Source organism: Pinus tabuliformis, chromosome X (assembly GCF_031772625.1).
Source record: "Pinus tabuliformis cultivar Carrire ecotype Pingquan chromosome X, CPIR1, whole genome shotgun sequence".
Taxonomy (NCBI): domain Eukaryota; kingdom Viridiplantae; phylum Streptophyta; class Pinopsida; order Pinales; family Pinaceae; genus Pinus; species Pinus tabuliformis.
This window is the reverse complement of record NC_142308.1, coordinates 1,485,288,920-1,485,314,214: the sequence shown is the minus strand read 5'-3', so window position 1 is coordinate 1,485,314,214 and position 25,295 is coordinate 1,485,288,920. Positions and strand designations below refer to the sequence as shown.

General features: G+C 39.6%; 1 protein-coding gene across 3 annotated transcripts in view; it reads right to left on the bottom strand.

The window, feature by feature from the left end:
* SPL7 (squamosa promoter binding protein-like 7) overlaps positions 1-25,295 on the bottom strand; it is a 330,320-nt gene that overhangs the window by 152,000 nt on the left and 153,025 nt on the right. The window lies entirely within an intron of this gene.

The following is a 25,295-nucleotide window of genomic DNA, read 5'->3' as shown; positions in this document are numbered from 1 at the left end:
TATCTTGGACTCCTCCTTTCTCACACTGCTCTTTTCGACTCCCTAGAGAATCTCGGTCTCTTACTTCAGAAACCCTAGAACAATTTTGCTCCTTGATTAGTCTCTTCAAGAGAGAGAGACCTATAGCACTTCTACTCGGCTTCCTTTAGTGAGATCTTTTACCCAAACAAGATCACCTCAATGTAACTGCAAGTTCTTCGACCTTTGCTAGATGCCTCTGGATCTGTTGTCTTCGTACATGGGAGAGTATACTTGCCCAAATCAGACTTCCTAGAAGTGTTCCTTCCTTTGCTCTCCTTTCTTTCGTTCTTCGCTTCTCTTCTCTAGTTCTTCTTCGCACTTATGATTGTAGGCTTCTCTTCACCGAATTTCTTGCCTCCAAATGAGGTTGAGCACTGCTATATATACATGTTTCCTCATGCACTTTAGGCCAACATGATTACTGGAAGGAGGGTCGACATCATCTTCTAGGTTTCTTCATTCATTATAGGCTGACTTCAAGAGGCCTAGTGACAAGGTCTTGGAGGATGTCTTTACATAAACAAGTGTGACTCTTTACAATGTGTAACATGTCTTCATTACATGACAATGACTCTTTATATTTTATGACGAGATGACAAAATTCCTGAAGGCTTTCAATGGGAGCCTAAACTAAAAATAAATCTCTTGCTCATGAAACCCATGATGCAAGCATTACAATAATTTATTTTTCTTCTTTGCATCTCTTACATAAAATCACAATTACATGTCATTATGAAGATTGAACCTAGTTACATTTTTCAATAGTTGAAAGTGCTTGTAATTTTTGGAGATTGTGTTGCTTTTAGCTCCTACGAAGATATAATGCAATAAAATAGTGCTTTCTTCTTCATATGGGGTGAATTCTTGTGCATGTTAATTGATTGTTTGATTGCTATGCTAGATTTGTGAATGTCAAAACTACCTTTGAAGGACAACGTAAAGGGTTTATAAACTACAATGGAAGTGAATTAGGTTCAATGGTTCCTCTCTCTCTCTCTCTCTCTCTCTCTCTCTCTCTCTCTCTTTATTGTTTTATCATGGAAATAATCTATTGCATGTGATATCTTTAACTTCTTTCTTAGCTTATTTCCTAGCAAAGTAATACCTTCATAGTAGTTTGAAAGTGGCCCTTTCTAGGTGTTACCTCCCCAGATGTACCAGGAAGGACTTCCAATGAGTCACCAAGGTTGAACAAGACACTTGTTCAAATTTCAAGTTCAGAAGCGTTTGCAGGACAATTTTTCCATTTCTTTTGGTTTTATTCTCTATGCGACTTTTGTACCCCGCATGGGAGAATTCTAATAAATGATGTTAGCATGATGAACTTATGTAAAAGACTTAGCTCCCTAGGACTTAGTTATTAGGGAAGTTAATCTAGAGTCTTTACTTGGTTAATTATTTTTTGCTTTTTAGCGATTAATAATTTCCTAATTTTTCTCACTCATACCTCCAAAGTTGGAGTATGTCCTAATGGTTAGGCATTAGTGGTGTTGTCTAAATCTAGAGCCAATGTATTACTAACCTACTCATCATCTAGAGTCTTAAGGAATTGCATTAGATTTTTCTAGGATTTTTTTTATAATTAAAAAATTCCCACAAACGGGAATTTTCGTTGTAAAATTTAGGTAATAATTAAAAAATTGGTACTATTAGGTGCCATATGCCTTAGGGGTACTCGTTTTCTAACTCAAAGTACCCACTTTACCTTAGCACCCCCTTTTTGAGAGAAAAAAATAGTTTTTCCTCTTGAAAATTAATTATTCACTCAAAATGGTGAATAAATTAATGTTTTATTTAGTTAAAAAGTTTCCTCTTTTTTTAGTCAAAGAGATTCCTCTTTTTCTAAGTTAAAGAGTTCCATCTTTTTCTAGTTAACAAGTTTCCGATTTTTTTAAGTGGAAGAATTTCCTTTTTTTCTAAGTGAAAAAGTTTACTCTTTTTCTAGTTGAAGAGTTTCTTTGGAAACTATTTTTTGGAAACCCCTCCCTATTGATCTATAAAACAGAGCACTCTCCTCCATTTCAAAATAAGTTAGTGGTGTGTTACCTCCCGAGATGTACCAGGAAGGACTTTCAGAGAGCCACCAAGGTTGAACAAGACACTTGTTCAAATTTCAAGTTTGGAAGCCTTGCAAAACAATTTTGCCCTTTCTCCTGGTTTTCTTCTCTATGGAACTTTCGTACCCCCATGGGGGAATTGTAATAAATGATGTTAACATGATAAACTTATGTAAAAGACTTAACTCCCTATCCCTCAGTTATTAGAGAAGTTACTCTTAGAGTGTTTTTTTACTTGGTTAATTATTCTTTTGCTTTTTAGTGAATAATAATTTCCTCAGTTTTTTCACTCATACCTCCAAAGTTGGAGTACATCCTAATGGGTAGGCGTTAGTGGTGTTGTCTAAGTCTAGAGTCAATGCATATTACTATTTTATTCATTATCCAGAGTCTTACAGAATTGCATTTAGATTCTTCTAGGATGTTTTTTTATAATTAAAAATTCCTGCAAATGGGAATTTTCCTTGTAATAATTAAAAAAGTGGTACTAGGAGGAAGCATATGCCTTTGGGGTTACTCATTTTCTAACTCAGAGTACCCACTTTACCTTAGTACCCCCTTTTTGAGAGAAAATATTAATTTGTCCTCATGACAATTAATTGTTCAATCAAAAAGGTGAATAAATTAACTTTTTATTTAGTTAAAAAGTTTCCTTTTTTTAGTTGAAGAGTTTCCTCTTTTCCTATAGTTAAATAGTTTCCTCATTTTCTAAAATAAAGAGTTTTCTCTTTTTTTAGTTAAAGAGTTTCCTCCTTTTCTAGTTGAAGAGTTTCTTTTGAAACTACTCATTGGAAACTCCTCCTTGGTCTATAAAAGAAAGCACTCTCCAACGTTTCAAAAAAAAAATAGCGTTGGATTGGAAGAGAGCTTCGCTTGCATTTGTATTGTACTCGTCATTGGAATAAAAAAGGGTTTTGGAGGCAAACAATGGTGTACATGCTTTGTGTGGATGCCCGATTTTAATGCATGAGGTAACCTTGTTTCGTTTTAATTTACTTTCAAGCTTCGTTTACAGGCCTTTTAAAGGGTATTTTTACACAATAGTAGATTTTGCAATTTGATTGTGGTGAAATCTATTTGCTTCACTGTTGCGAAAATTGCAATCGGAAAAAAAAAATGATGAGGATCCTGAAGAAGAAAAAATCAGTAAAATCCACAAAACATCGTCAAAAAAAAAAAACAAAAAACAAAAAAAAAACAAAAACAAAAAAAATTGTTTTTCAATTTTTTTAGTATCTAAAGCATCCACAAAATCAAATAAATTCATTGACACATAAATATGAAAAGAAAACTAATATATAAGATGAGTAATATATCTACTGCTACATCACACATAGCAGTGAATCATGAGTCCTGACTCATGCTCAAAATATCAACAAAAAAAAAAATATAATAATGTATCTCATACCATAAGTCATACTAAGTAACTAATGATTTCCTATGCCCCTTTTGCGAGAAAATGTAATAGCTTTCCCTCTAGATGAAGAAGGCCCTGGGGCTTGCATTGGACTCTGATGTCCTCTAGAAGAACTAGGAGCCAGAGGAGCTAGACCACGTCCTCTACTGGTGACCATGGTAGGTGGTGTTACCTCCTCGTAGTGCTCTTGCTCCTCCTCCTTCACTCTCTCCTCTGCAGCTGCTACCTCCTTCACTGCCTCCTCCATTAACCAATCAGGGGTCGATTCCATAACAGGCCTCTCAGCCTCAACCCTCCATGCAGCAGTGGTGTCAATTCCATCCAATGAGATGGCCTTTACGTCGGGTGTCTTCTCAAGTTGCCTCACCCACAATCGGAGATTGTAGTAGACATAAACCATGTCCTTAAGGCGTTGGGACTCTAACCTGTATGAGGTCCATAAATTATAAATTAATAATTATAAAAATAATAAATTACAATTTTTTCCCAAGGAAATATCCAAGAAAATCCACCTGATGGGATCACTTCCCGTCGGCTTATTAGCAGAGCCTAACCCTGAGGATTGTTGAAAAGTGCAACTTTGTTCAGTGTTCATAATGATGTGTAATTATGATTTTATGTAATTGATGTAAAGAAGAAAATAATGCTTGAATCATGGGTTTCATGATCAAGGAATTTTTTTTTTTAGTTAAGGCTCCCATTGTGAGCCTTTAGGTTGGTCATCATGTCATAAAGTCTATTGAGTCAATGTCAAAGGTTGAAGACCCATTTGGGCATGTAATTCATTGTAAAAGAAAAAATTTTGACCCTCCAAGACCTTGTCACAAGCTCTCCCTCATGTCGACCTTCAAAAGGGATGAAGATGTTTCCAGAATGACATGTCGGCCTAGTCACCAAGGAAAAGTCGGCTTATTTTGATGAGCAAAACACTATATAGGGCAGCTCGGCCTCCATTTGAAAACAGAGTTTCGGTCAAGCATAAAAGACAAGAAGAAGTGCAAAAATCACAAGGAAGATAGCCTCATAACTAGCGAGAAGCAAAGAAAGAAGAGCAAAGGAATTTGGGATTGTTTTTGGGTCATTTCTCCTCACAAATGTGACAGAAACTAGGGTTTCACCAACACTTATAGAAGCCAAGTAAAATGTCACCAAACCATCAAGCTTGCTAGCCGAAGTTACAAAGAGAAGCTCTCAAGCCAAGCGAAGGAGGAATACACTATAAAAGTCCATAACTCAGCCCACACGTGATTTTGCAGAGATTTCAAGTAGCAAACAATTGCAAGTCTGCGGAGGGAAGCCGAAATCTAAAGGATAGCCGAGAAGGAGGGAGAAGGAAGCAGTTTGACCATCATTGACTCAAGGAAGAAGAGGTTAAACTAAGAAGCCTTGTGACTTGGTCTTGGAGAGGTTAAATAGGTCAAGGGTCTTGGTCTTGGTATTCGTCAATTGAAGTCTCTATAAGAAGAAGAATTCATTTGGGTTTTCCTCTCAAGTTGGAGAGGTTTTGGCCCTGGTTGATCGCCTATATTTTGTGTCTCTTGTCTCTTTATTGTTTATGCTTTGGTAGTTGTTTGATGAAGAAGAACATTATAATAATGTAACAAAAGACGAGATCCTAATCTAAAGAGGTAAAAAGCATTCACTGTTGATTTCGGGTAGCATCGGATGTGCTCTTAGACTCAAAAATTGTAGGGAGGCTTGGACACATGTATTCCACAATACCCATATAGCATTTTGGGAAATTCCACCCGGAGACAGTGTTATTAAAATAATTAATTATTTTTAATGGAGGCCTAAGTCCAAACTTAGGGAATTAAAATAATTAAAGGGTATTAATCTAATTGTGGGTGAAACTTCTAGAAGAAGACGAGGATCAAGCCAAAATGATCTGAGTCATTGATTAGAATTTAATCTGGGTTGTTGGTTCTCAACAGAAGCATTATAAGAGAAGGCTTGATGGGCATTTGGAAGAAAAATCGAGTGGAGATCAAAAGATCAAATTTTTGAAGCACAGCAGTTGCCGGGAAGATAATTCGAAGTGATCTTTTGCAGTGAGGGGCAGGGATAGTTATGGTTGGAGATTTCCCTTGATCCGGAAATACTCAGCAGAGGAGGCAAAGAGAGATCCGAGAGAGGCTAAGCTGGCTAGCCTTGAGGAGGTTCTTATTTTTGCTTGAGGAATCAATTTCTGAAGCTGGAAGCCGGGGTGTGAGACCGGGAGGTGGAAATCAAAGTTCCTAGGAGGCAAATTGATCAGCAGAGGGAGTGGCGTTGTCCCTAGACATTGTGACACTGGGCTGACATAGTGACTACGCAGAGGCAGCAAGGGGCAAGCCATTCTGTGGCTGGTGTTAGAGTCGGTCTTGTAGCCCTCCATCAGCGATCAAAGCTCTTTGCATTTGCAAAAGTAGGTGTCTCATCAGTGTCAATTTTTGCATCCCATTAGGCATGCCATAACCCTGATGGAGGAGCTGGTGTCTTTGTCCCCCTCTTGGCATTGCTGAATCAAGTCATTTCAGTCCTTAGTCACTTTCAAGCTTGTCTTGTCTTGGCTTGAGGTCAAATTCCTAGGTCTAGGGTTTTGGTCAAGTTTGTTTACAAGGTCATGTCTCTGAAGGTCAATAAGTGCCCAGCAAGCCAGAGGGATGATTTCAAAGTGTTTCTTCGAAAATTTCTATCTTGTACAGTTAATTTTCACCTTGGATTTAAAAACCCTGTTTTTAAACCCAAGGTCATTTTTCAAATTTTTGTAAAAAGTGATGAAATTTCAAGCGCTAACATATTGGCGACCATACTGGGGAGAACATTCGACTTGTTGATTGTCTTGTCCCAGTACATGCAATCGAGGTGCAGATCTGATGCTGATGGTGGACAGCAGTCAGACACTTATGCAAGCTGAACCATTCACCTGGCGACTCCAATTCGACCCAGACATTCCAACGCTCGCTGATCCATTCATGCAATGGTAGGGTATGTGGCAAACCTTACCCTGTGTGAAGCTGTAGAAGAAATAAGAAAGGAGTTAGCTGATACTGAATTTGATGAAGATGTTTTCAGTGCCTTGCTTCATTTGTTGAAATCTTCAAAGTTATCTTCAAAGTTCTTCAAAACTAAATTTTGTGAGTTAATTGTTGAAAGAATCGAAAAGGAGATTCAATGTTTAAATGAGCAAATCCAGTCATATGATTTCCAAGACCCTAAAAAGTTCTTGGAAATCCTTCCTCCTTCGCAACAAGAAATAACAGACTTGCCTACAGATGTTTACATTGACAGTGTGCAGCTGGAAGTATGTGTTGCAGAGTTGGGGCAGCCAACAGAGTCTGGCTTCCGTGATCCTATTGCGGCATATATGGACGTGTTTTTCAGTTTGATTGACAGATCAGGCTGTCTTTTCCGTGACCAGGGTCATTACTTGCACGAAGGGCTGCCAGCAATTACATTTGTGTCCTGGCGGAAGCATGCTCGAGCGGCATCATTCTCAGGTTTACTTGAATGGCTAATCTGGCATTTCAGTATTACCTGATCTATTGTTTGTACAGCAGATTAGAGTAGATGTTGTAAATAAATAAGCAGCCAAAAAGGCAGCATCTTGTTCTAGTTTCATTACAGCGTTAGCTTGAAGATTGTTAAGTCAGTTTTTCAGTCATTTCAGTCTTGAGATCAAATCAGTTTGAGATCAAATCAGTTTGAGTTCAGTTTCAGTTTGAAAATGAGTCAAGAGTTGTGTCGACGATGACTCCATTGCCCAATGGATGGAGGCACTGTCTGCTCTCCCAAAGTTCTGCGGTTCTTGGCACCTCCAAAAAGCGGCAGCTGCCATCCCAAGTGGAGCCGATGTTAGACTCCGTCTTATGTCAGTGTGAGATTGATTCTTCTTCAAAACCCTGTTTTGAAGAAGAAATCATTAAATGTTTTGTTTTAGAATATGTAATTTATTCTCCCGCTCTTCAAATGGCAGCAGTTTCCTCAGCTCCTATCTCTGCAAAAGCACAAACAAAAGAAAACAAAACATCATCAGCAATTATGTCCATTTGTTTGATCTGGTCTAGAAGTTGTCTTCAGTTGTCATTTGGTTATACAGCTCTCCATACATTTGGTTGCTCAGATCTGGTTACTTAGCCAAGGAATCGCTGGAATGAAAAGCATACTTTAATCTCTTGACAAGCATATGCCTGCGGCCTTGTTGCATAAGATAAATAAGAAAGCGCGATGGCAGAACTGGGGAGGCTTCTTATCTATGAGGCATCAAGGGATTGGTTGCCCATTGTTAGCGGTGAGATCCAAACACCACTAGGAGTTGCATCTGTTGAGTTCATTGATCCAAGAGAGCCCTCTCCTGCCCCGTAGGGCTAGCTACGAGGCTAAGTGGTTTGATGTTGCCTTGAGGTTTACCTTTCACAGCCTGAGGTGAAATTTCAAGCGCTAACATATTAAATATGTTAGCGCTTGAAATTTCATCACTTTTTACAAAAATTTGAAAAATGACCTTGGGTTTAAAAACAGGGTTTTTAAATCCAAGGTGAAAATTAACTGTACAAGATAGAAATTTTCGAAGAAACACTTTGAAATCATCCCTCTGGCTTGTTGGGCACTTATTGACCTTCAGAGACATGACCTTGTAAACAAACTTGACCAAAACCCTAGACCTAGGAATTTGACCTCAAGCCAAGACAAGACAAGCTTGAAAGTGACTAAGGACTGAAATGACTTGATTCAGCAATGCCAAGAGGGGGACAAAGACACCAGCTCCTCCATCAGGGTTATGGCATGCCTAATGGGATGCAAAAATTGACACTGATGAGACACCTACTTTTGCAAATGCAAAGAGCTTTGATCGCTGATGGAGGGCTACAAGACCGACTCTAACAGCTGGATCAGTTGGGATCGCCTGTGATAGTGTGAGGTACTTATCACTATTCTTTTGTCAGTGATATTCTTTGTATTAGATAGCCAGAAAGGCATCCGGAGATTGTATTCAGAAACTACTGCTTAATAATGCAAACCCTCAGCTACAGCACCAGTTTTTCCACATTGGGTTTTTCCGGGGACATTTGTCCAAAAATTACGGTGTAATGTGTTGTGTATATATTTCTTGCTCAGTTTCTTGTTTCCGCTTATAATTTAATTGGTGAATACTGCAGTGTATTAGTTTCGATGTTTATTGTAGGAAACAGTAAATAATTTGTTCAGTAATTAACAATTAGAAGGAACATAATCAGTTGCTGTAGTGGTGATTTGGGTAATCGAATTTTCACATGGTTTTAGAGCTGCAGGTGAAGCAAGAGAGCAAAGCTGGAAGAACCCATTGTTGAAGAGAAGGAGGGTCGTAGTGCTGCGTAGGCAGCAAATCAAATCCTTAAAGGGATTGCGCAGTCCATGGCAGGAGGGCAAAGATTTTCGAGGAAGGTCTCCCTCAGTGAGTCGACAGAGAGGTAAGACTTCCAAATCGAAGTTTTCCAGTGTCAGAGGGAGCAGCACAACAGCTTAAGCGAAGAGGAAGCTTTCTAGTGTGACGCGGCTTTTTGCAAAAGTTGAGGGGCAGAAAATCGTCAGAAGGAAGAAGGGAGACACTTTTGAGGGAATTCTTCCTCAGAGGACTTCCAACCAAGAAGTCTGATTTCTCAAGTGCTGAGCAACAGCAGAGAGGAGTAGATCTACTAACAACAGCAGGGAGTGCACAGGCCAGCCCAGTGCTGCGCAGAAGGAGAGAGGAGGTAGTTTGACAACTCGTTGGCAGAGATGGCAGCAAATGGCTTGCGAGATCAAGATCAGCTGAAGGGAGCATCCAACTATGTGATCTAGAAGGAAAGGATCTCATGTCTTTTGGATGAGCACGATCTCAAAACTTATGTCGACAGTGTGGTAGTTGTACCCGTGGATCCAAATCCGCTCAAGAAGCACAAGGTCGAGATGGCAAAGGCCAAGAGGATGATCCTCGATGAAGTGAGGGATCATGTAGTGTGTCACATTGCTGGCAAGGATACTGCTCGGCAAATGTGGGAATCTTTGGCCACGTTATACAAAGGATCTTCCGAGTAGCGGAAGATGTACTTGGAACAAAAGATGATATCCATGCAGATGCAGAAGGGCGAATGCATTGATCCGTTCCTTACAAAGCTTTAGGAGATCCAAGACTCGTTGGCAGTTGTGGGGTCAACACCTCAGCCTACCGAGATGGTGAGGCTGGCCCTGAATTCAATCTCAGAAGAGTGGCAAGTGTTTGTCCAGAGTATCTTGGGTAGAGAAAGATTGTCGAATTGGGAAGGAATGTGGGCCGCTCTTCAGCAAGAAGAGATGAGGAGAAACTTAGTCAAGTGCAAACTTGACAGAAGCAACAGTAGCAGTGGGACGAAGCCGAAGGAGGATGATGAAAATGCAGCCCTCGCATCTAAGGGGTAGCAGGCGCAATGGAAGAAAAAGAAAGATATTTCGAAGATCAAGTGCTTCCGGTGTGGCGAACTTGGTCACTACGCCACACGGTGTCCTCTCAAGAAGAAGGACAAGAACAAGAAGCATGATCCGGAGGCTACATCCGCACAGATCAAAGAGGAGCTTTCCATGATTTCCCAGAGGTGGGGTGATATAGAACTGTAGTTCAAAAGAACATCGAATGGGCAAGATCCTTGAGTTGGCAGCAGTGCAGTTGGCATAGAACAGAAGTCACCAACAGCGTAGAGGCTTTAGAGGGTCAGTGCAGAGACTAGCAGCAGTCAGAACTCCAACAACAGATGCATCATACTTAACACATGTTCAATAATTTTGGATGCTTTTCCGTTGCTGATGCAATAGCAGCAATAGTTGGAGAAGGTTGCAGTGCAGATGCATATTGGCAATGGCAGTGCCAACAGCAGCACGTATGCAGAATTTGAGAGGGAGTTGTAGTAGAGATGCAGTGTTGGCAGTGGCAAGGCTCGCAACAATACAGATGCAACATTTGCGCAGTGGTTGATGGGCAAAGATGTCAGACATCAGCAGTGCAAAGGGAGATGTTACAGAGAAGGGTAACGCTTCAGCAGGTTGCATTACTAGAGCACATTCCTTGCTAAGAGGGAGTGTTGAATTCTGGTAGCATCGGATGTGCTCTAAGCCTCAAAATTTGCAGGGAGGCTTGGACACATGTATTCCACAATACCCATAAATCGTTTTGGGAAATTCCACCCGAAAACGGTTTTATTAAAATAATTAATTATTTTTAATGGAGGCCTAAGTCTAAACTTGGGGGATTAAAATAATTAAAGGGTAGTAATCTAACTATGGGTGAAACTTCTAGAAGAAGATGAGGATCAAGCCAAAACGATCTGAGCCATTGATTAGAATCTAATCTGGTCATTGGTTCTCAACGGAGGGATTATAAGAGGAGACTTGATGGGCATTTGGAAGACACATCGAGTGGAGATCAGAAGATCGAATTTCTAAAGCACAACAATTGTCGAGAAGACAATTCGAAGTGATCTTTTGCAGTGAGGGGCATGGATAGTTTCGATTGGAGATTTCTCCTAATCCAGGAATACTCAGCAGAGGAGGCAGAGAGAGATCCGGGAGAGGCAGCATAGAGGCTACGCTGACCAGCGTATGCTAATGCAGAGGCAGCGTAGAGTCTTGAGCAGGTCTATATTTTTGCTTGAGGAATCGATTTATGAAGCCAGAAGTCGGGTTGTGAGACCGGGAGGTGGAAATCGAAGTTCCTGGGAGGCAAATCGATCAGCAGAGAGAGTGACGTTGTCCCTAGACGTTGTGGCGCTAGGCTGACGCAATGACTGCGCAGAGGTAGCAAGGGGTAAACCATTATGTGGCTAGATCAGTCAGGATCGCCTATGATACTGTGAGGTACTTCTCACTATTATTTTGTCAGTGATATTCCTTGTACTGGATAGCCAGCAAGGCATCCAGAGATTGTATTCAGAAACTGCTGCTTAAAAATACAAACCCTCAGTTGTTGCATTTGTTTTCCCACATTGGGTTTTTCCAGGGACATTTGTCCAAAAATAACGGTGTAATGTGTTGTGTATTTCTTTCTTGCTCAGTTTCCTGTTTCTGCTTATAATTTAATTAGAGAAGAATGCAATGTATTAGTTTCAGTGTTTATTGTAGGAAACAGTAAATAATTTGTTTTGTAATTAACAAATAGAAGGAACTTAATCAGTGGTTGCAGTGGTGATTCGGGTAATCGAATTTTCACATTCACAAACAGTTATCATCAAAGAGAAATCTCCTAATCTTCATGCACTAGATTTCTCAACATGGTATCAGAGCTAAGATGATAAATCAAGGAAAGGGCATCTCATCAAGGGACACACAAGCACTCAAGGATCAAATCTCAAAGGATATCAAAGTGAAATCAAGATCTACAAAAAAATGTCAAAACCCTAGATCAAAGAAGTCTACACGAGAAGAAGTCTTGGGATCCTCAAAAGATGATAAAGACCCTACTCAAGTTAAAGGGACCTACAAAATCAAAGTTTCTTGAAGACTATTCATCCTAAAGAAGCAAGATCAAGGGCGTTGTCATCACCTTCAAAAGATTCTAAGGTGATCTCCCTCTCGTTGAAGCAAGGACCTTACCATTGAAGAAGATCATCCAAGAAGCATCAAGAAATCATCATTGATCATCATCAACAAGGACATCACCATCAAAGGATCTAAAGTGATCTCCCTCTTTGTAGGGTCAAGGATCATTCTTGAAGAGAACTATCTTCATCAAGGAGAAGCTCTCTATTAACTATATCATCATCAAAATTCAAGGAGGCAACAAGTGGAAGAAGCATCTTCACAAGTATATTTATGTCTAAATCTGTTAAATGTCTTTTTACAAGGAAAGCAACAAATTGGTTGGGGCTTCAAACTATCTTGCATGGAAGAAGAGGACAGATTTAAATCTCATTGAAAATGAGGTGATGGATCATGTCAAAGGCTCTATCACCAAACCATTGAAAGAAGATGCTCAAGCACTTTCAAAGTTTATGAAAGGGGAAGTGAGGGCTCAAAGGATTCTCATAGAATCCATCAAGGATCCCCTCATTCCATATGTATCTAAACTCAACACCTCAAAAGAAATATATGACAAATTGGTAGAGTTATTTTCTGTAAGGACTACAGGAGAAGTTATCTCTCTAAGTCAAGGACTCTACAAGCTAAGGATATCAAAAGAAGAAGGAATAGCCTCATACTTTATGAGGATATCTGAAATAAGGGATCAACTTCAAGATCTAGGTGAAATAATGTCTGACAAGGAGATGACCACCGTAGTACTAAATGCACTACCAAAGGAGTGGAGCAACTTTACTTTAAGTATTTATGGGAAGAAAGAAGCTACTCTATTCCAGGATCCATGGTCTCTATGCAAAATTGAAGAAACCAAACTGAAGGTGAAAACTAATGTAGGATCAAGTGAGCAAAATCAAGAAAGAAAGGAAAAAAGAGAAGCGGAAATCTTGGGAAATTGGGTCCTCGGAAAAAAGAAGAAGAACATCGCTACGATTCAATGCTATGGATGTAAAGAATATGGGCATTACAAAGGAGATTGTCCTAAGCTCAAGAAGGGCAATAACAAAAGAGGTAGAGAAGAAGCCCATGTCACTGAAGAAGTGGAGGACGCTGAAAAGAAGAAGTCCAAGAAAAAGGAAGTAAAAGATATCTACTATGATTGAGATAGTCTTCCTTAGCTAGTTCTTTTTCAAGTTCTTGTTTTCAAGTTTTATGCTGTAAGAAATGGCTATCATGAGATAGGATGCATCATGGCATCATAGAAGCATTAAGAGCAAGAGCTCTTGACATCATCATAGAGAAGCATGAAAGATAGTTGAAGTCTGTGGCAATCACCTATGGAAGGATATAGCTCTTGGTAAACTCGTTAGAAGCATAAGTGGTACTCATGGGAAAAGGAAAAAGTTATCTAGTACAAAGATCATCATACAAAAAGGAAGCATTTGCTAGATGAGGATACTTAAGATTCTCTATTGGAATCTTCATCAGAAGGTTGGCCGTTTAAAAGGAAGCAAAGGTTTTATCAAGAATTCCAGCTGTAGGAACTCATGGAAGAATGATATGATGTCAAAAGAAGTGAAGCAAGTCAAGGTATTGAAGTTCTTTCCATCAAGGAAGTTGTTGAAGAAAGTCTAGATAATCTAAAAGAAAAATGAGGTATGTATGCTTGTAGTTGATAATGGAGAGTCATGTCATATGGTTGTAGGTAACATATTGCTCTATTTTGAAAGCATGATCAAAAGAAAGGATCTCCTCCTTTGAAAGGATGCAGGAAGGCATGGGTCACACATTGACTAGATGAAATCAACATAATATGTCCTCATATGAAATATGAGGTGGTTGACAATAATTGGAGGAACTATGATCGAAAGTTCCTAAAAGAAAAATGTGTGAAGAAAGAAGGGAAGAGATCGTAAAAGATGTAACTATGAAGAAGGCAATCAACATCCAAGGGCTGAAAGATTTGACTCAATATATCCATGAAAGATATGAAGGCTTCGATGAAGTCTGAAAAGAAAGAGACCCTTGACAGTATATATCTTTTGGAAATGTGTCAATGTTTATGCAGGATGTTGATGCGAATTAGAAGATGTCATGATGAAAGACCATCACAAAGGTAATTTTGATTTAATGATTCTTGTTTTAAAAAATATTTGGATGGGCTTATGCAGGGCCGCCAAGGGAAGAGATGTGGATGTCGTCCACCACTAATAACCATGTAGCAAGATGAAAGATCCCTAAGGAAACATGGCATGAAAGAGGCAGCATGGCATGAAGAAAGGCCAGATATGAATTAATGGATCACTTTCCGATGAAAGGAATGTTGACATGACTAACTTATGGATGAAAGTGATGGATGGTTTGTGCCCTATGAAGAAGTCCCAAAAGATGTAGACTCTATGACAAAGAAAAATTTCATGACATCAAAGGAAGGAGTTCTGCAAGCAGCTGGTTGCCCCATGATCTCCACCTGAAGAGTTGCTGGAAGCGAGTCCTTGGTCAAGAGGGAGGTTGGGTACATTCCTTTCATAGGAATGGGTACATTCCTTCAGTGGAATGGGTATGTCTTCCCTAAGTTGAGAGGGAGAGATAGACACATCATTCTTGTCTTCACTTGGGAAGACATAATGGACGATCGGGTAAACATCTGGCATCTGATGCTCTTTGAGGTTGAGTTATGGCATCCAAGATAAGAGTAGTCGTAGAGGAACGATATTCTTTGAGGATTGTGAATCCAAGATAAGAATAGTCCTAATGGAACATACTCTGAGAGAAACTGGGTGGGGTATGTTCCGAGAGAGACAATGATGAGGGTGTCTATACATCATTGGTTTTGCCATCATTGAGCTCTGATCTTATGGAGAGATAGAGTTGTTAGTCAAGGCCTTGCTATGTGACAATGTTGGTTGATATGATGCTTATACAGATGAGTTACCAATCTGACTCTTCTTCTGATAATTCTTCAGATTGAAAATGTCCAAGTACCTTGTATGGATTATGAATACCTACCTAGTTAAGAGGGAGTGTTGAAAAGTGTAACTAGGTTCAGTCTTCATAATGACATGTGTAATTATGATTTTATGTAATTGATGTAAAGAAGAAAATAAAATTATTTTTGTAATGCATGAATGATGGGTTTCATGATCAAGGAATTTTATTTTTAGTTAAGGCTCCCATTGTGAGCATTTAGGGTTGGTCATCATGTCATAAAGTCTATTGAGTCAATGTCAAGGTTGAAGACCCATTTGGACATGTAATTCATTATAAAAGAAAAGTGGCTAACACTCCAAGACCTTGTCGCAAGCTCTCCCTCATCTTGGCCTTCAAAAGAGATGAAGATGTTTCCAGAATGACATGTCGGCCTAGTCACCAAGGAAAAGTCGACTTATTTTGATGAGCAAAACACTATATATAGGGCAGTGCGGCCTCCATTTGAAAACAAAATTTCGATCAAGCATAAAAGACAAGAAGAAGTGATAAAATCACGAGGAAGATAGCCTCATAACCAGCAAGAAGCAAAGGAAGAAGAGTGAAGGAATTTGGGACTATTTTTGGGTCATTTCTCCTCACACGTGTGACAAAAACTAGGGTTAAATCAACTCTTGTAGAAGCCAAGTAAAATGTCACCAAACCATCAAGCTTACTAACCGAAGTTACAAAGAGAAGCTCTCAAGCCAAGCGAAGGAGGAATACACTATAAAAGTCCATAACTCAACACACACGTGTCATTTTGCCGAGATTTCAGGCAGCTGAGAATTGCAAGTCTGTGGAGGGAAGACGAAATCTAAAGGATAGCCAAGGAGGGAGAAGCAAGTAGTTTGACCATCATTGACTCAAGGAAGAATAGGTCAAACTAAGAAGCCTTGTGACTTGGTCTTGGAGAGGTTAAATAGGTCAAGGGTCTTGGTCTTGGTATTCGTCAATTGAAGTCTCTATAAGAAGAAGAATTCGTTTTGGTTTTCCTCTCAAGTTGGAGAGGTTTCGGCCCTGGTTGATCGCCTGTACTTTGTGTCTCTTGCCTCTTTATTGTTTATGCTTTGGTAGTTGTTTGATGAAGAAGAACACTATAATAATCACACTAAAGACAAGATCATAATCTAGAGAGGTAAAAAGCATTCACAAGCAGTTATCATCAAAGTGAAATCTCCTAATCTTCATGCCCTAGATTTCTCAACAACGGCATCAAGGAGAATTGACCCCCTGACCTTCCATTAGTGAGGTGCTTTTAGCGATGGGAACTCGACCAATTGAGCTAACCCCCAGGGCTCAATTTGTATTATTTAATGAATGCAAAAAATTAATTTATTATTGGCAAAATTTTCATGACTTTTTGGCGATTTTTACATTTTTTGGCCATTTTTTACGATTTTATCACGATTTTTTCATTTGGAGCATGCTTTGGGGGCAGAGCATGTCTCTTCATAATTCCATGATTTCCGAAGTTCGACACTACCACAATGGTGGTCTCAAAAATGTCAGTATGGGTGAGACTAAACAACCTCCCCCTTCCTTTTTGGCATCACCAAGTATTAGAAGGTATTGGAAATACACTGGGAAAGTTCATAAAGATGGATCTGGAAAGAACTGAAAAAGGAATTTCACTTTTGCCAAAATCTGTGTAGAGATAGACCTTAGTAAATGTCTACCCGATCACATACACCTGACTCATAATAGTTTTCGGTGGACCCAACCATTAGATTTTGAAAACACGACAATTAGATGTCGTATTTGTTTTTAAACAAAGCATTTGCAGAACACATGTCCAGACACCACAGGCTAAGAAAGTTACAAAAAGAAAAAACAGACAGTCCAAGAAGCCAAAGGGATGGCAATTTTCAGACCCTCAACTTTCAGAAGAAGAAGAAGAAATGATGGAGAACCCTCCAAATGTGGATGTAATGAATCAACAAGGCACACAAGTGGGAGAGGGAGCTGAGAATCAGCATGGCACCAAAGTTCTCTCCAAGAAAGGAACCATACTAGCAGTGATCCCAGTACCAAAGTAGCAGAATGAGGAAATATACAACACTCAAGGTGTGGGTGGCACAAATAGAACACATACTTCTAAGAGTTCAGACTCATATAAAGAAGTGCCCCTGCAGACTGATGGTAAGGAAATGGAAACAGTAATTGTCGAACCCAACCATGAGGGTTGGAAAGAAGTTCAAAAGAAGAAAAACAAAAAGATAAGCTTAGAGTTTTTTCACATAAGTAACTCCAACACTATTATGTAATTATTACTGCATTTTCTTTTTTTTATTGTTTCATAAGTCGAAAAGCGTATATGTAACGAACAAAGTTTGTATACTTAAAGGAATACCTTGATACCAATGTAACGAACAAAGTCTGTATACTCAGAGGAATGCTTTAATACCAATAACACTGTAACAAACAAAGTTTGTATACTTAGAGGAATGCTCTGATACCAATGTAATGAACAAGGTTCGTATACGCAGCAATAATCTTCAGAATACTTCAAAGACAAAACATCCATTGTAGGACAAGTAATTGTATATTGCATATTATATAAAAGAATTTATATGAGATGAAATGATTACAATGAAGGTGAGGGCCTGCTTTTATACCCTAGGCAGGTACCTCTTCACCAACAGTTATGTCCTTAGGGACATACCTTTTCATTAACTAGTTACTAATTAATCATTATTTATTATTATTATTGTTTTACATTATTTGAATTATTTTAAATATATTTTTATTCATAACAGTATATGTCTGAATTCAATATGCATCTAATCTGACTTCTAATACATACATACAATTGGTATGTCTACAAAATGTGATTTTATCATCCCATGAATAAAATTACGGGTTTTTTCTCCAAATATTAAAAAAACAAACAAACAAACAAACTTACACCTATTCTCTTTACACCCTCATATTATGTCCACGCTGGATATATCTTTATGTCCCATTAGCTTACTACTGTAACCATTTGTTGAACATTAATAAAATTACCTTATCATATATTATATTATTCTATATAATATTTCTAATCGAAAGTCAAATCTCCTCTCTCCGTTTTCTTCTTTATTTATGTGCTGATTTATCAGTTCACGATTGTTTTCAGAGGCTTGTTTTGCCCTGCTCCCATGCACAACTGTCAGTGCACCCAATGTTGCACGAAGCGGGAGCGAAGCAAGAAGCGCGGAGCGCGGAAGCGTCATTTTCCAAAAATCTAGGAAGCGAAGCGTCCGCGGAAGCGTCTGCTATATATATATATATTTTTTATATTTTTTTGCATTTATACTCAAAACAAACATCCCAAATACCAAATTAATTGTAGAAGACATGAAAACATGCATATTTTTGCATAAATCAAGATAGATATGGCATCCATGATTCCATTGTAGTTACTAGTATGTACAACAATCATCTATATTCTAGCTATTACAAACATACATCAAATTTTTAAGCATATTATAAAACATAAAACATTTAAGCATATTATAAAACATAAAACATAGAGCATATTATGATTTATCTAGCAAGTGAGCAACTGTCAACATTTGTCATGTCCAAAATTCAAATAATAATGTTTACAAAATATGTCACTTGGTCACCGCCAAGCCAAAAAGGTTCAAAATTCAAATTCACAAGTCTACAAGTCTAATGAGTAATCTATGACAAAAAGAAGTAGATTGTGAATATATCTACTAATCTCTCCTCCTTCCACCACGAATAGAACGTGATGGCGGGCCTCCACGTGGTGGCAATGAAGAAGATGGTCCCTGTGTAAGTCGTGGCACTGGAACTGATGAAGAAGAACCCCCTGCTGTTGGTGTTGAACCATGGAACCTAGGAACCAAGGGACCAGATGGGGGTGGGGGTGGTGGCATATCAACACGGTCATCATCATCCTAGAATCGCTCAAAAAATTCATGCAAAAAAAAAAAACACTAGTTAACAAAAAAATTAAAAACATGAATTAGAGAAATGCTTTATAAGGGAAAATTGGAAAATTCATACCACAATGGACATACCTGGATAAGAGCATCCTCTAATTGCTCTAGTCACAACACTCCATCCTCCAAATTGGGCTCCTCTGGATTCTTGTCCCAAATCAACAAGTCTTTATTAGACTTTGCATCTTCACAGTAATGGGACAACAATCGCAAGTTGTAATGAACATAAACCAAGCTCTCTGCCCGGTCTAAATTCAACCTGTTCCTTTTAATACTGTGGATGAAAGAATAAGAGCTCCAACACCTCTCTGCAGAAGAAGTGTTTACCACCTGTGATAGCACCCGCAATGCCAAACTCTGTAGAAGTGGAGTACCCCCTCCATGCATGTTCCACCACTCAAGAGTAGAAAAATGCTCTCGATCTTGAATTGCATGCATGCTCCCAAATGGACCAGTGTTGAGTGTATAGTTGCTCACCTGTCTCCGTACCAATGCAGCCTCCTCATCATCAGGGATTAATCTACTCAATGCAGCCATATATTTTTCGTGAACCTCTCTATCTTGGTGTGGTTTTTTCCTGCTTCCCCCCCCAGGTACTGGTGTTGAAAGCCATGATGGATGATAGTATTTAGGTGTCAAAACATATGCTAATGCATGCAATGGAATATTTAGCATTTCCCATCGGTTTTGCACCTCTACACGAATATAATTGTACAAGGTGGTATCTCTAGGCTCAACAATGTCTTTAATCTGCCCCAATATGCTATCCATTTGCTCATACACCTCCCCAATTACTGGTCAATCTGAATCTGCAAACTTGATCATGTAATAAATTGGTTTGGTGAATTGCAAAACATATTTAACCTGTGACCAAAAGTAACTGTCAAGAACAGTGTCCTTGACTACATTAGCACCATCTGTGTCAGTGTTAATTTCATCCCATGTTTCAGCACACACCAGATTAGTTAAAGCTTGTCTCACCCTCACTAGCCGCCTAAAGGTGAGGTAATAACTAGCAAATCTTGTCTTTGCAATTTTAAGCAATTGCAACTTGGAGTAAGTGCCATAGAAGTAGTTTACCCTTGTATGCCCTGTGATGAATTTAATGAGCTGCTTCCCTTTCCTGTAAACCTCAGCAATCCACCCACAATCTTTGTGTTTCACAATATCATGCATCAAAAGGTTCAATGTGTGAACCAGGCACCCAGACCAAAAGATGTGTGGATGAGTACGCTCAATAATTTTTCCTGCTGCCTTACAATTTGCTGCATTATCTGTGATCACTTGAACCACATTATTCGGACCAACATCTTTGATTGATTTCAATAGGAGATCAGCAATGTTTTGTGCAGTTGCACTGATGGAGGAGGAGTCATGACATGCAATAAATACTGCACCACTAGAAGAAACACCAAGAACATTTATCAAATGTTGGTTTCTAATATTTGTCCACCCATCTGATACAATGGATACCCCATAATCCACCCACTCATGTGTAAAACGTGTCAAAGCTCTTTGAACCTTAGCTTTTTCTCTTTCTAATAACACTGTTCTAGCTTTCTCATAGTTGGGGGCCTTGTATCCTTTTGGGGCTTCATTGATGGCCTTTACCATGTCATGCCAATAGGGAGAGCGAAGCACATTGAATGGTACACTGCAAGCACAAAGAAAACGGACTATCTTTCCATCCACATCATCCCTCCCAGCAACATTAAGGAAATCCCCTATTGTTTTTCTACCTCCAGAGGTTGCAGAAGTACCATGAGGAGATGGGCAACTACCAAATTTAGAGGTTGCACTTGATTCAGAATGAGTTTTTTGTTTCTTGTTTTTTTGTTGTGCAGCCATCTCTATTTGGATGTATTTTCTTCTTTGTTCAGTTGAAATGTTTGGGCAAATTTGTACCCCCACAGAACCCTTTTTTTCATCACTGTCCAGCACCCCACAAAGATGCCTCCTCAGACGGGTATATGAACCCGTATATGGTTTTCCTCCATGACAACCATGAGGGCACACAAATTTGTAAGATCCACCACCCTTTCCCCCATCAAGTTTGGTCACATAGTTCCACAAGGGTGTTGATGTACCTTTCCCATCTTGTGCTTCAGTGTCCCCTTCAAGTTCATCCCCTTCCTCTTCAAACCCTTCCTCCTCATCATACATTGGGTCACTACTATTAGGACCAAGTTCATCCCCTTCCTCTTCCCCTCTATTCCTCACCCTTGCCATCATTAAAACCAAGAGTGGAATGATACATAGAAGCCAAAAGAACACCATCTTGGAATATGGATATAGGTGGTGGACAACCTGTAAATAAAGGAGCAAGTAGAAACAATGGGAAAGAGTAGGAGAGGGAGGAGAAAAATACAATTTTTTTTTCAAAAAAACAAGGGAGTTTGGGGTTTGAACTTACCTCTTTAGCTCTTGTAGATGAAGTCCTCCAAGCTCTTGCTCCAAGCTCCTCCTCCTTCTCCTAGCTCCTCCTTCTTCACTCCTCCAAGCTCTCCTCTCTTCTCCTCTCCTTTCCTCTCTTCTCTTCTCCTCTCCTCTCTTCTCTTCTCCAACTCTCATAAACTCAAAGTGAGAAAATGAGAAGAGAATGGGGGCTTTATTCTTTTCTAAACTCACCCTAAACTCACCCTAACCTCACCCTAAACTCACCCTAACCCACCCCCTCATGCTAAGTTAAGTTAACTTTTAAAAGAAATTAAAAAAAATTTAAGTTTCTTTTGCTGCCCGCGCGGAAATTTCCGGAAGCGCTCCGAAGCGCTCGGGTTGCGTGCGCTTCCGGGCCCGAAGCGTGGCGCTTCCGGATGCCCGAAGCGCCCTCCGAAGCGCGGATCCGGGGCAACGCAACCTAATTTCCAGGAATCGTTTTTAAAAACCGGAATCGCGCTTCGCCTGGAGGTTCCGGAACGCTTCCGTACGGGACGCGATTCCGGCTTAGGATCCGGGGGGGGGGGCGATTCCTGCAACTATGAGTGCACCTACTCCCATGCACTTGTATTTCTGAGTGTAACTGTTTTGGGCCTGTTACAGCCCACCCGAACTATGTACTGCACATTAAAAAATGATCCTACTTATCTTTTATCCATCATGCAGAATTCAAATCCATTCTGTTTCCCTGTTCCCATGCACACCTGCAAGTGCACCTACTCCAGGGCATTTGTATTTCTGAGTGCAATTGTTTTCCAACCTGGTTTGGGCCTTTTACAGCCCACCCGAACTATACCCTGCACCTGTCATACAGCCTATATTGGCTCTGTAATAAAGTTGTTTTGCATCGAACCATTTGCACTCTGTCCCAAACGGACTTGTGTGCTTATTCATGCTTGTTCCTGGCCTATCTCTACCTATCTATCTGTTCTGACCAGACTGCTCAGCCACGCATGTTCTCGATGTTGTTCGGCTGCTGATTGCTTCAGCATGCCTGCAGCCAGTGCCAATTTCTGGTCTACTACTTTATAAACCTTTAGTATTATTAATATTTATTTGTCATTTAAGATATTATAAAATGAGCCTACTTTTTTATCCATCATGCAGAATTCAAATGCGTTACATCACCTGTGAGCTTCTCTTTATAGGTGTGCCTTCATTCTCTCAGTCCCTGCATGACAACTCTGTTTTTTGTGTGCCAGCTAATCCCTTGGATAGAATTCCATGTTGATATGCTACCAGCCTGTGATTATTATTTAATAAATAATAATCATGTAATAATAGTCATAAAAATCATTATTATGTAATCTTTATTTTTTATGTGTAACAATGATAAGCCAGGCTCGTAGCAAAAAAACCATTACCGATCACCCAACATGAGTATTTATACACATACTCAGTGTTAATTTTTGGTATGTTCTATGCTAGAGCAATTTATTTTAATTTTCACAGTTAGCAATCACATCAGCATTATGTTAAACTGCAGATAGAACATAAATATAAAACGCAGAAGACAAGCCAAGGCAAGAGGACACAAGATATGGCGCGAGCCAGGGACAAACCCCACAATGTGTGGGGAAACCCTTTGATAAAATCTTCTTTTATCTTCAAAGTTCAGCAGAGAGAGAGAGAAAGAGTACAATGATTTTAAGTCAATACTTGACTTGCCAAATAGGAGATCAGACATCAGAGATCTTCACCGTGAAGATGACACAATGAGGTTGCAGATCTGATACCAAGGACTGAAGATATGCAGCAGATGAACAGCTCTGTCAATTATCCAGATTACTGAAGCTTTCCTTCCATGAGACTCTCCTTCCTTTGCTGCTTCACTGATCATGTCAAGGCTGCTAATCTGGTACCTTTCATATGCAACAAGGACTGGTGCATTTCATGGCAGACCTGGACATTGGTTAGGGCACAAACTCTGAGAGCCACAACACCTTAAACATACTCCACAGTTCACCTGTTTACTGCGGCTAGCCTTCATACAATCCTCCAATGATTTGCTGCATTATAGGACTGCTTACCTTATGAACACAGCTCCTAAAAAGGTCTCCAACTGCTGGCTATGGCCTGCGGCCTAGCCCAGCAGTGGACAGTTGGACTGCAACTACGTTCCTTCAAAACATCATCAATCAAATGCTTAAAGCATCTCTTAAAAGTGCTGTAGACTTCTTGTTGCACTGCTGCAATTCTGGGACTGGTTAGGGCACCAATCACAGTCCCTAACAGCCCATCAAACTGGCCCAGAATTGCTTTCCCTTGCTGCGGATGTCCTCCAATAAGATGCTGCCCTACATGCTGCTCCTTTAGAGCAGATTCAAGCCCAACGTAAGGACTGTCCACGCTACAGCAAGTCCTCCTAACCTTGGCCTCCAAGATCAGGGCCTCGGCCTTACAATCAGCAACTCGGACCCTTGAAACAGTCCTCAAATGACCTTGCTGATTAGGCCTCTCCTTGCTGCAGCAACAGCTTCCTCTTGCTGTAGCTAACCCTTCATTTTACTGCGGTTTCAGGTCTCTATATTACTGCAGATTTAGGTTGTCTTAACAGTGAATATATATTGCATTTCCTGAGTGTGAAAGCTGTTCGTTGATGACTAAATATATATACATACGCAATTGCCTACGTGACTGTATCATTGCATATACAAATGTTGCTGCATTGTATTGTCTGCCCTGCGTATATATATCCTTATGACTGCGGCTCTTCCACAATGGCAATGTGAATAGAACGTTTCCTTTGGCTGCATATGTGACCTCTTTTATAGCGGCCAGATTTCTGCGGCTAGGATTTACTGCGGCTAGGGTTTACTGCAGCCAGATCTCTGCGGCTAGGGCAATGTACAGCAGCTAGGGCATTTCTTGAAGACCAACGTATCACACATGGTGTCTCTCTCCTTCACCAAAAACCCAGACGTGGAGAGGAGGAGACTACACATGAAGAGGTGTCTAAAATGACATAAAATCCTCATCTATTTATACCAAAACGAAGATGACGAATAGACACGTCGGTTGGGCTTCTAGAGCCTACATAAGAGCTGGTCGGCTTGACTATAATTACATAAACAAAATAAATTCATATCTCCATAAATACTTATCGGAATCGGATGATCTTTGGATCAATCCTACACCTCTCGACGAGAGGGATCCAATAAAAATATCAGCTGTCATAAATAAGCTGACCCACATGGAGTTTGGCCCTAGTTGCCAATTTAACACTCAGTGAATCATGACTCAGACACATATATTCTTACAACATATAATTGTTATTTATATATTCTTACAACATATAATTGTTATTTATATGTTTTTACAATATATAATTGTTATTTAATATGAATTATTTTATGTATTTCACGATGTTGTCATAAGGTGAACTGCCCGGTTCACTTCACAGTCATTCAGTTACACTTCCCATACCTACATTGTGTCCCAGATGCCAACTCTTACTGCTGTTCTCATACTATCATAGTAAATGCATTTAACAATAGCAGAAAACAAGTACACCAGCAAAATGAGAGAGAGAACCATGAGTGGAATCAGCTTAATTTTCAAAAACGCATCTTCAAAGTGAGCACATGCACTGAGTGACAGTTTGTATTCCATGATCAGAGGCTAAACAAAAGTTCGAGATATGAATATTAGATATATAGTCTAATAGGAAAGGTTTTTGACATTAATTTTATCATCTTTAACAGTTACTGCTATATAGTCATATATATAGTCTAATCTGGAATCTATGTCTCTATTGCTGCCATGCTGAGTTTCTTCAATTAAACGTCACTGTATAGTCCCTCTGTGAAGGATGTGCCCCAAGGAAGAGATTATTTATCCCCAATTATTAAATGTACACTTCGTGAGGTAAATGTTAACACTGCTAGTTATATGCACAGATCCAAGTTATGTCATACTGCTCTTACTGAATCTTCAACAGTGATTATAATTGAAGAA